The 9,729-nt window shown below is 40.5% G+C and overlaps 1 pseudogene; it reads left to right on the forward strand.

The window, feature by feature from the left end:
- The first annotated feature begins 9,393 nt into the window (after window positions 1-9,393).
- On the forward strand, window positions 9,394-9,465 carry LOC121974000 (annotated as a pseudogene).
- The last annotated feature ends 264 nt before the right edge of the window (window positions 9,466-9,729 follow it).

The raw sequence follows: 9,729 nt of genomic DNA on the forward strand, positions 1-9,729 counted from the left end.
GATCCATGAATCGATTGGGCTGTCGGATCGATCTAGTGATCGATCCAACTTAATACTGGCACGGAGAAAGCTTTGGATCGGTCGGCTGACTGATCCACAACCCATCTCGCTTCTGTATGTGGCTGGATCGATCTACCGACCGATCCAGGAGTACACTGATCGGTCGGTAGACCGATCCAGTGGCTCACTGATCGGTCGGCTGACCGATCCAGTGGCTCACTGATCGGTCGGCTGACCGATCAGTGAGCTTTGTACTTCTCTGTTCGCATCTGGATCGGTCGGCTGACCGATCCATAGATCTGTAGATCGATCTAGGTTTCTGATTTCGAATCAGAACCCTGATTTCAGCACTAGTTCGTGCCAAAATCTCATATAAGAGTTCTAAAAGTAATTGAAATAAGTTCTAACATCTATTAACTAGCATTCCAACATAATTACTAACAACTTAAACAAATCTTCCATGGTTTAAACATTCTAAGGTCTGAAAGTGCATAAAGGTACTTGAGAAAAGAAACTAAGTTCTCAATTTGCTAAACTCCCTAAGGATCTTCATTCCAGGTTCCTGCCACACACACCATCACTGCATTGACCTCCAACTTCCTCTGCTAGTCCATCTTTCCTTTACCCTTATCTGCAGTATAAGGAAAAATAGTATCTGTAAGCTTTAAGCTTAGTAAGAAACCATCTACCTCACTAAAACATGCAACGATGCAAACATGTTTTTAAAGAATGCTATTTGAAAACATGCACTGAATTTGTTAAAGCATGGTATACTGGAGTTACATGGCATAAACACTGAAACATGGCATGCATAATAAAATCTAAGCATGGAGCTATCTCATGATATCAACTAGGTGAAAATAAGCTGAAACTGTAACTAAAACTGAGCTAAAACTGAGCTAGTGCTGATCTTAAACTATAATCACATAACTAGATTATGAGTTTGAAAGCTATTATCGTAATAAGTGAAAATACGTAATCATGTTGCTAGTGGGCCCGACAACTGTACTTTGCTGTGCGCGCATCCCTAACTAAACCCGGGTTTGCAAGTCCCGAATTTAGTAGAGTTACTAGGTTGTCTGAACCTAGGGACAATGGCGAGCACACCATAAAATTTCCAAGAAAATAAAATTCTGAATATAGCTACTAGTTGCTTATTTTGCTGTTTCTAGGTTATATGAACCTAAAGCTAGGTTATCTGAACCTAGAGGCGACTGTGGGAGCCCACCCATTGGACCGTAATCCCATGTAAGCTGAAACTAGACTAATATACTGATTTAAATGCTACTAATGCATTTAACTGAGCTGTTAAAAATATCTGAGGTGGTATTTAGCTACACTAATCATTTTGTCGAACACTTGGTGTACCCCAACTCTCCCCTCTAATAGGGAGACCACCTCTAGGCACCCGACAACGTCTAGAGCCTCCAACTGAAAGAGAATAACGTGTCTGGCCCATCTAGAGGTGCTCAACTAGATCCCTAGTCTGCAAGGAGGGTTTAAACACACCCTGGGCGCCGAAAAAAATCTGCATATAGCTAAACTAAAGGCACGCAATCAAACGAAAGCTACTTATACTGCAGGTGAGGGGTTTCTTACCTCCTGTTCGTAATTTCTTACGATTATAATCGCTAGGTTTCACGGAGGAGAGATCTCTTCAACGATCTTCTCGCGTCTATGCGTTCCTCTCGCGGAGGGGAGCATCCTCGTGCCTTTGATGTTGCCGGGAGGTGCTCCTAGGGCCCTTGGCTTGGTGCGCCGAGAGAAGGAGGATGAAAGGAGAGGGGAGGCGTGAGGTTAGGGTAAGGAGAAGAAGTTCACGGTGGAAACCAAAAATATCACCCTCACTTAATTATTTTCTATTTATATTAAGTGATAATTCCGGCCTAACTCTAATACAAATTTAATTGCCTCCCTTTCCTTTCAGCACGGCCCTGCTGGGTTCAACTGGTTACTAGTATTATCCGTAAACCATAGGTCTCGGGTTCAATCCCCGCTTAGGCCGTTTTCGTTTTCTATTTATTTTTGCTACTTCTGCTGCTCTAAAAATTTCGGAAAAATATTTAAAAATTCCAGAATAATTATAGAATATTTCTAATATAGTTTTGAGAATTTTCGGGCGTTACAGTGAATTTGAGAACTTTGACGAAATAGCCCTTCTACTGCTTGGAGTTTTGTCAGAAGTTACGCCAACGAATAAGTCCTTTTGTTCATGTTATAGTTCAGGCGGAACTGCTCAAAACTCTTGGGTAGCGTTTGGAGAATGATATCGACCTGGATTTCTCCATCAATTTCAGCTCCAAGGATTTGTATCTCGTTCAAGTGAGCCATCATTTTGAGGATATGATCCCTCACGGGTGTCCCCTCAATCATGGTGGTCGTCATCAAGTTTCTCATGGCCTCCTGCCTGACAGCCTGAATCTGGTGTCCGAAGAGTTCTTTGAGATTGTACATCATGTCATAGGCAGTAGGCATGGCCTGATGCTGATGTTGCAGCACATTTGACATAGAATCCAAAATGTAACATCAAGCCATCTCATCTTCCTTGACACATTTCCTATGTTTGTCAATCTCCTCTTCACTAGAATCGCTATTAGACACATTAGGATAGACCTCAAAAAGTACAAACTTGTATCCTTCAGCAGTTAAGACAATGCCCAAGTTTTGTTTCCAATCAATATAATTGGGACCAGTAAGTTTGTTTTCTTTTAAAATAACAACAAGAGGATTGAAAGCCATTTTGAAATCCTGAGAATTACAAAATAAAATATTTGGTCAAAACTTTAGAATTTAAAATAATATTGATTCCTCGAACAATATCATTTAAATTCACCAACATCTCAAAACACCGTGAATTTCGTATGCCACGATAGTGTGGACGTATACTAATTAAAACATTTGTAAGAGGAGGTTTTACCCATTAATTTTATTATCTTGTCAACCTAACTTTCTGACAAATAAAATTAATAGTTGATTTGTCTTTGATCACATAAATAATAGCAGTGACTCCGATGGGAGGATACTATTAAATGCGCCTAAGTGTATACCATTACTTGATACTTAGTCCATTAATTAGAATTGTGTCTCTTCAGATGGAAAAGATCACACAAACCTAAATAATTTTCTATAATCATCTATAGAGGAAGTTTAATCTAGTGATCTGTAAACAAACTTATCCGATATGGAGGAAGACACTTAAAGCCAACACGCAAGTTTGTATCATCACTTACAAACCAGTAATGGAGACTGTGGAATTTATTTAAATAATTCCTCTCCCACTTAGTTATTTAAAATCAAGGAATTTTAACATGCACACACATCATACATGCACACAAGCACACAAACACAACATATAAAGGTAATAAATATGAAAATAAATTTTCAACTATTATGGCATCATCTATCGCTGTCCTCCGTATGCCACCAACCCAAGCCGCCACCAACCCTAGCTAGGTGAGGAGGAGAAAACCTAGCCGCCGACCCTAAGGTTTATGTCGTCGCGTTTATCTTGCTTCTTTCTTTGTTGTGCCTCCGGTCCTCAAGGTAGCACCGCGAATAGCAAGCCGCAACAATAAGAAATAAAAAATTACATTTATCGATCCTATATTCCACGAAGAAATGTACATGTAATCTAGATTGAACAAAATATAAAATAAACTAATATAGCTCAGGCTGTATTAATAATTACAATTATGCACACACAAAATACCCTCGACATGCCTGAGGGTTCAAATCACATACAAACACAATAGGCCATAATAGTTGGAACTAGGATGCTTGCAACCACATAGTTAATCTATTTTGCATACCCTACTATTATCCTACCTAAATTATATATGAATAGTGCATAATTTAACCGAAAACCAATCACACAGAACTAGAAAACTTGCTCTGATACCACTTGAAGGGTGCTGGAATTCCGTTCTATTTTAATTTCCCTGTACAAAAAAATTGTACAAGAACAGAACTCTTCCTAGCAACCCGCATGTTCGATCAAAGATGTGTTCGATCAATCAAGCAAGTTATTGAATGATCAAAGCACACCTTGATCGAAATACAAGATCGCTGACCTCTTGTGTTGGTATTTAAAATCGATACGCAAAATCGATACAAAGAAAAATGAAACTAGATACACATTATAATTAAAGAACTAGTTGTACATTTTCTTTGTAGCTAAAGACCTTGATCTTCTGCCATATTCCTCTCATCTTCTTGAACGTCGTGTGGGTGATGATCTACCAAGAACAAAACCACCCTCCTTCTTCTCTTCCAAAACCACCAGCCACAAAAGATTCGCTAGGATGAGACACCTTCTAATCTTCTTCCTTCTCTTCTTCTTCCTCTTCTTTCTCTTCTTCCTCTTCTTGCTTTTCTTGCTCTTCTTCCCTTTCTTCAAGCCGCCGCCCACAAGTGGATGGGAAGGGGCACCGACCACTAAGGGAGAAGGGGCGCGCTGGCCACCAAGGAGGAAGAGGGGATAAGGGCGTCGGACCTAAGCAAGAAGGAGGAGAGGGAAAGGGGGGAGGAGAATAGGTTTGTGCTGCTAGCCCTAAGAGGAGGAGAGAGGTCGACAACCATGAGAAGAGAAGGGATTGTGGAGAATAAGAAAATTAGGTTTTAGGAGCCACATCCTACTCCTTTTATAGACTAGCTGTCGATTAATACAAGGAAAGAAAAATTAACAAAATTTTATTTAGAAAAAATCTAAACAAATTATGTTAAACCAAACCAAGTTAAGTTAAAGTAAACCAAGTTAAGTTAAACCAAACGAAGTTAAGTTAAGCCAAACCAAGTTAAGTTAAACCAAACCAGATTAAATTAAACCAAACCCGGTTATGGAAGGGTGGATGCGAGGTTTTATATATAGAGGCTACAACAGGGACCGAGAGGAGGAATTGGTTTTGGCCTCCTGATGAACTTGAGCTTCCTATGTTCGACCCGAACACCCAACTCAAGTTCATCAATAATAACCTATACCACTAAAGAGTCATTATTGAACTACCGCACCAATCTCATATTACAATATGTGCTCCTACTTATCATGAGTGCATCAATCTCCCTGTGTTTAAGATATCGTATGTCTGTTAATTAAATGAGTTACTAACAACTCACATAATTAACATCTAACTCCAAGAGTAGTACCACTCAACTTTATTATCATGTCGGATTAAGTCCACCTACAGGGTTTACATAATAATCCTTATGAGCTTCTCAAGGGGACATCATCAACCTAAATAAATAGGACACAGTTTTCTTTTATAATCAACAACACACTATATAAATGGTACTATCTCTCAACTTATCGGACCTATTGATTAACGAATAAATATCACCCATTGATAAGTTAAAGAAATAAATACTAAGTATATATTTTTGTTATTATATCAGGATTAAGAGTACGCACATCCATAATAATAGAAGTTCTATTCTTTTATGCAGTCAGTATAAATCGAATAGCCTCAAATGGTCCTGCTCAATACACACATAGTGTACTAGTGTAATTTTATAGTCAAGATAAACTAATACCCAATTACACTACAACCGTTCCAATGGTTTATCCCTATCCATCTTGGTTGTGAGCTACTATTTATAATTTATAAGGAACCGATACATGATCTTCTGTGTGGCACCACACACCATGTTATCTATAATATAAATTAAATGGACAACTGCATTGACATATATAAATATAAAATGTAAACATTTGATCAAAGTGATTCTCATTTCAAAATATTTCAAAACATATGTTCATACAAAAGCTACGCTTATAGTATACATCCCAACACTTGGTGGTGCTCAATATCTCCTATAAGGGAGAGAACAAACTCAGGTTCTGAATCAATGATCACTCAGTTCATGGGGTTGCGAACTGAAGTGCGCTTGGGACAAGGAAGGGGTAATGGGAAACCATCGTTCCTAGGAAAAGCAAACTCATTTTCATCCCGATAGATCATCTTCATTGCAAGACAGGAGTCGATGTTGATTTTATCATTACCATGAACGATCTCCAGCCCATCAAGCTCATATCCTAGATTTATTGCTATTTGGGTGATTAAACCGCCAAACACTATCATCCTCGAAGATGCTTTACTTGCTCTTAACAAGTTTTGTAAGAAATGAATCCTAGAATCAAAGTTGACTTTATTTAGCATCGCCCAAAGAGAATAAAGCTCCACCTTCCTAACCACCCCATCACTCTCACCTCGACCAAAGATTTTTTTGCTCATCACACGGTGAAGGTAACTAAAAGTAGGGCAAATCCACGGGCACCTCCAGTAGGTAAACCAAAATAAATATTAAAATCACTAAACGCCCACCAAATTTCTTTGTTCATCAACCTAAAAGTTATGACCCCAAATGCAGTCATCCTTAGAAGAAAATTTAACATCAATTGAACTTAAAAATTCCAAGACTAGGCGGGGGTAAGTCGGTAGACGTGTGTACATCATGTCATGCCAATCAAAGGAGCTAATCATCCAATCCACGTCATTGCTAATCCCTAACATATCCATGGTGGTTGGATCCATATATCTAGTGCACATAATTTTTCTAGCAACAAGAATATTATATCTAGCTTTATGTTCTTGATTTCTAAAAATAATATTAAATTCGTTGTCGTTACCTTTGTCGTGTGCCACCCTTTTGCCTTTGCCTTTGGATGAAGAAGCCTTTCCCTTGCCTTTGTCTCCTCCTGGTGCATCTCCTTCGCCAGCTCCACCGCTTCCTCTTCAGAGTCTCTTCAGGATTTGAGACATGATATGCAAGGTGAATTTGAGGATGTTCTTCTGGGTGGATGTGGATCTTGAAGATAAAGGAGGAGAGAGAAGAAGGATAGGAGAATTGTTCCTCTCTTTTCGGATTTGAAGCTTGAAGAAAACTTAGATCTAGATCTCAGTAAAGATGAGTTTTAGATGTAGGTAATGAAGGTTGATGAGGTGTAGTGGGGAAGAAAAGGTTTATTGGAGAGAAAGAGATGGGAAGTAGGGTTATTTAGAGTGGTTGGCGGTGCACACGAGTAGGGCACGACCGTGTCTTAAAGACACGGCTTGGTTGATGGGGTCGCCGCACGACCGTGCCTGTTGGCACGACCCCTTCTTTCCTCCTCTCGGCCTAGATCACACGGCCGTGTCAATTGACATGGCCCGTGTACTCTTCTCCTCAGGAAGCTTTGCACGACCGTGCCAGATCCGCACGGTCGTGTATTGTTCCTTCTCTGCAAAGGCCACACGACCGTGTGGGTTCACACAGCCTGTGACCTTTCCACCTCTGTCAGCTTTGCATGGCCGTGTGAAGTCACACGACCGACTCCTTTACGTGTGTAGTGTCTCGCTCGCCTCCTTTTTGACCCCTCCGATGCCCCCACGCCCATGAAACAATCACGACCAGCTCATGGAGGCTAATGCACACCCTAAAAACAAAGATCCAAGAATAAAAATACTTGATTGAACTAAACTAGAATGATGGGTGGATAACGAATTGAAATAAACCCTTGGGTTGTCTCCCAAGAAGCACTTATTTTAGGTTTTTAGCTCGACCCCGTATCAATTAATGTGGACTAAACCCATGGAATCACGACTCTCCTCCTAGGGTTAATGCTCCAGTTTGTGCCTTCAATTTCACTCGTGCAGGACAAATATACTTTTTATTGCTTGTTGGGGGTGATCTCTCAAGTTTTGCCGAATCATGCATCATGTCCGGCAGCCTCCCATGGAAACTGCATTCCTCAGATTTGTGTATATTCGACTTGCTGGCATTTTCTTGAAAAGAAGAGATGCAATTAGGAGAATCAGATAAATCAAATTCTAACCTTTCTTTACTGATCTCCAGGGATAATTTTTGATGCTTCACATCGATGAGGGCTCCAGCGGTGGCAAGGAATGGTCTTCCTAGGATGATTGGGATCTTGGGATCCTCCTCCATATCCAAGACAACAAAATCTGCGGGAACGATGCATCCACCTATCTCTACTGGCACGTCTTCCACTATACCCATTAGGTATCTACATGAATGGTTAGCCAATTGTAGTGTCATAGTAGTAAGTTTGATGTTCTGGAGTCCTAGTTTCTTGCATAACGAGTATGGAAGTAGGCTGACACTCGCTCCCAAGTCGCAAAAAGCCTTGTGTATGGGCTCAGAGCCGATCTTACATAGTATAGAAAAACTTCTTGGATCCTGGAGCTTCGGGGGAGTGTTTTTCATGAGAAGAGTGCTACACTTCTCCGTCAATGCTACAGTCTCAAAGTCGCCCTTCTATCTTCTGTTAGAAAGAATATCTTTTAAAAATTTGGCAAACTTAAGCATTTGGTGTAGTGCGTCTATTAGAGGTACTTCAATGCATATTTCTTTAATCTTCTTTAGGAATCGGTGGAACTCTTCATCTTTTTGGGATGTTATTAGCTTTTGAGGGAAAGGAATTGTCTGACTTTGTGGGGGAAGCGGAAGAGTCCCTTCAACCTCCTTGGTAATCTCCTCCCTATCCTTGTTCTGGACTAAATTAGGCATGAGAGGAGATAACTCTTCTTCTGAATCAATTCCTTTTTGAGCACCCATTTGGGTATCTCCCAAAGTCCATCCATTCTTCAGCTTAATGCAGTTGCAATGTTCCACCGAATTTATGTCAGGCTTTCCCGGAAATGCTCCCGGTGCTCTTGAAAAGGACTGGGCTATCTGAGCGATTTGGCTATCTCGCATCTTTTGATGCTTTTTAGAATCTCCATTCTTTGATTCAATTACTTGATTTCATTCTTCATCTCTTTTTGCTCCAAGAGAGCTTCTTCAAGCATCTTTTCAATTCTGGACAGTTGTGAAGGTTGCTGTTGTTGATAAGTTTGTGGTCCAGATTGGTGGTTTTGTTGTCCGGGTTGGTAGCTTGGTTTTGCTGGTTCTTGATCTTGATTTCCCCGATAAGAAAATTTTGGGTGGTTCCTCCACCCAGGGTTGTTTGTGTTGGAGTAGGGATTGTTTTGCCTTTGGTTATAACCGACTATCGCATCACATTGTTCAAGTTGATGTATTTGTGCTTGTAATGGCCCGAGGGGGCAAGTATCTTGAGCATGATCCGAACTTCCACAAGTTTCGCACACACACACTATTGCATTGGCTGTGTTATTCCCCATGGTCTCAAGCTTCTTGGTCAGAGCATCCAGCCTTGCTGACATGAGCGTGACTGCATCTACGTCAAATTTTCTTGATGCCTTTATTGGATTCCCAGAAAAGGAACCTCCAGATCTTTCGGTTGCCCACTGATGGTGGTTCTGGGCCACATACTCTATTATGTTTTCAGCTTCATCAAGACTCTTGTTCATCAACGCCCCTCCTGCTGCAGAATCGAGGGACACCTTCATGTGATAATTGATTCCATTGTAGAATGTGTGTAGCACCAACCACTTCTCGAGGCCATGATGGGGGCACTGTCTCAGCATACTCTTGAATCTGTCCCATGCTTAGAATAATGATTCTGAGTCTGCCTGTTTGAAGCTTGTAATTAAATTCCTCATGTGTGCAATTTTACTTAGTGGGTAAAATTTATCCAGAAATTTCTGCTCACACTGCTCCCAAGATGTAATACTATTTGCTGGTAAAGAATTAAGCCACTGCTTGGCTGTGTCGTTCAGGGAAAATCCGAAAAGAAGTAACCTTACTATTTCTGGAGGGACCTCGTTCACTTTCATAGTACTACATATCTCATAGAAAAGCTCCAAGTGATAATTGAGATCATCGTGCGATCCT

The sequence above is a fragment of the Zingiber officinale genome, chromosome 4A, assembly GCF_018446385.1.
Source record: "Zingiber officinale cultivar Zhangliang chromosome 4A, Zo_v1.1, whole genome shotgun sequence".
Taxonomy (NCBI): Eukaryota; Viridiplantae; Streptophyta; class Magnoliopsida; order Zingiberales; family Zingiberaceae; genus Zingiber; species Zingiber officinale.